The 2276-nt window shown below is 44.0% G+C and overlaps 1 non-coding gene across 1 annotated transcript; it reads right to left on the bottom strand.

Moving 5' to 3' along the window:
- Positions 1 to 980: 980 nt before the first annotated feature.
- Positions 981 to 1053, bottom strand: TRNAK-CUU (transfer RNA lysine (anticodon CUU)). The gene has a single exon. It is a non-coding gene; the product is annotated as a tRNA-Lys (tRNA).
- Positions 1054 to 2276: the final 1223 nt, after the last annotated feature.

Here is a 2276-nt window from a genome sequence, read left to right as displayed (position 1 = left end):
GGGATCTACAGAAACCCACAGTACCTCTCGGTCGGGAGTCGGCCAGTTCGACCCCGGATTATGATGGCGCCCTTGAGCGGGTTGCTCCAGGCGCACGCCTTGGGCCGGAGACAGTGATAACCATGCTGTTTTTTTTCTCTCTAGGAATGGCTCTCCTTTGTGCATGAAGTGTATATATCCATATCTGTGTATGTTTCGTAATTATGTGCACATATTTTTGAGTTCAAACAGAACCTATGTGCACGTTGTGTGGTCTTGGTGATAGATGAGGAGTCCGGGGTTTAGCAAAAATGGTATTTGTGTTTGTTTGTGCATTATGCAAATGTGTCTTTTAATATGATATTATGTAGCGTAGGCCCCGGTTATGTTCGTGCTTAGAACAGCTAGTAATATTTGTGAATAGGGACATCAGGTCATCTCACGGTGTGATCGACAGAATAATGTACAAATTTCATGAACGGTATGAATTAATGAGGAAAAATGAACGATAGCAAGTCGCAAAACCTCAATCATACCGTTACGCAGACGACGCCCATGGGCGATTCGTATTTTAAAGTGATTATTATTTTCTTTTCCTCCCATATGTGGAGAGTCATTGTATAGAGCTGTGTCGACTTCTTTAAATTGTCATATTTGAATAAATTTGCATTCGTAACCCCTATTTTATGATTCTTGTCATTTGTAGCAGTGCTAAGCAGTATCCAATAGGCATTTGAACCCAGAGATCCTACTTTCATATTATAGACATAAGGCTCCATCTTAAGTATTTGTTGTTTTTGTTTTTCTTTCGAACGTACCACTTCCCCAAGTGCTCAGGCTGCCGGGCCGGCACAGAAAGTAGGAAGGGGAGCGGTTCGAAGCTCGTTAAGCAATTCGACCCGCTCTTCAATCAAATCTCATCCGTGGGTGTTTACCCCGTTACGTGGAGGCATTCTTATGCGTGGGTCATCCATTCGAAGCCCGGTAGGGTGTATACTTGGCGCCCAACGTGGGGCACGAACCCACGACCCTGAGATTAAGAGTCTCATGCTCTACCGACTGAGCTAGCCGGGCATTGTTTATAGTGTACGCTGGAGCAGTTTTAGTAATAGATAGGCCGCCCACAGGGAGGATAGTGTGCTATGATGGAGTCAAATTGCCAGGTTCGTGCCACAATCTGATTACATTTGGTATCGAACGGGTTGGCAGTTATTTGGAATGGAGTACCCGCCACGTAACCGAACGGATGGAGACGTTAAGCACATGTCCGAAGTGCTAAGATTCATAATTATAAATTGGATACTGCAAGGGTTGTTCAGATTGTGTGAGACTCAGCAGGACTGTCATGGTCATCGTACGGGTGTGCGTAAGTCACAACTCGTGATGATAACTCACACAAGATCAGCCATGAAAGGGAGCGACGTGAATAATGAATAGGATAGAAAAATGACAAGAACAGAAAAGTCATGTGTCCAGTTTAAGTGGAAATCCGCATGAGTGTCGCTCATAAATTAAAATGGATACCCGGGGCAGACTATGAAGCTGTCATTTCTTTGGGAGACAACGTTATGGTTCTCTCAGTGTGAGGTTAAAACGGCCGGCAAAATTCTTCAAATTTCGCCAGTTACGGGTATCGGCCAAAGATGGTGCTCTGAGGTAACAACATTTGGCAGATATAAATATTTTTTCGAGAGGGCTTTAGACGCCGCGGATAGAGCAGGGTACCTCAACCCAGGCTCTAATTTTTGCGCAGTGACGGATGCGATGTTGCCAGTTTGAGACGGGTAATTGTCTGCTAACGTCATCTTACCAATCTCAAGGTGATAACATCCATTAGTGACTGGGGTATGCCATGTTTCCGGCATACGTAAAATCGAGCCCACGGTAGGCCGCGCGCGAGACCGGAAAACTTATTCCAGGTTAAGGGCTAACGTAGAATCAGTATTATTATTGTTATTATTATTGTCAAATGATATGACGGAATTTCCTATACAATGAATTATGACATTAATATGGTAGGGGGCGTGACACAAGCCGTTTGTAGGCCCAGTTTGGATTGATTTGTTAGAATTTCGAGTAATGTTAGGTCACGCCGAAATTTCTATTTAAAAAAAAAATTTTTTTGAATGCATCTACGCTTTCTGTCGATCACCGGTGGTCAATTTTCTGCCCACGGGAGATCCGCTTTCTCCAAAATCGAATTTAATATGGACATGGAGGCCATGAGGGAAATGATGTGCCAGTTATTGGCAGAACAATTAGGCAAGCAGGCCACAGACGTTAAAGAGCGGTTAGAT

Source organism: Anabrus simplex, chromosome 6 (assembly GCF_040414725.1).
Source record: "Anabrus simplex isolate iqAnaSimp1 chromosome 6, ASM4041472v1, whole genome shotgun sequence".
In the NCBI taxonomy this organism is placed as follows: Eukaryota; Metazoa; Arthropoda; class Insecta; order Orthoptera; family Tettigoniidae; genus Anabrus; species Anabrus simplex.
This window is presented reverse-complemented; position numbering and strand designations above follow the sequence as displayed.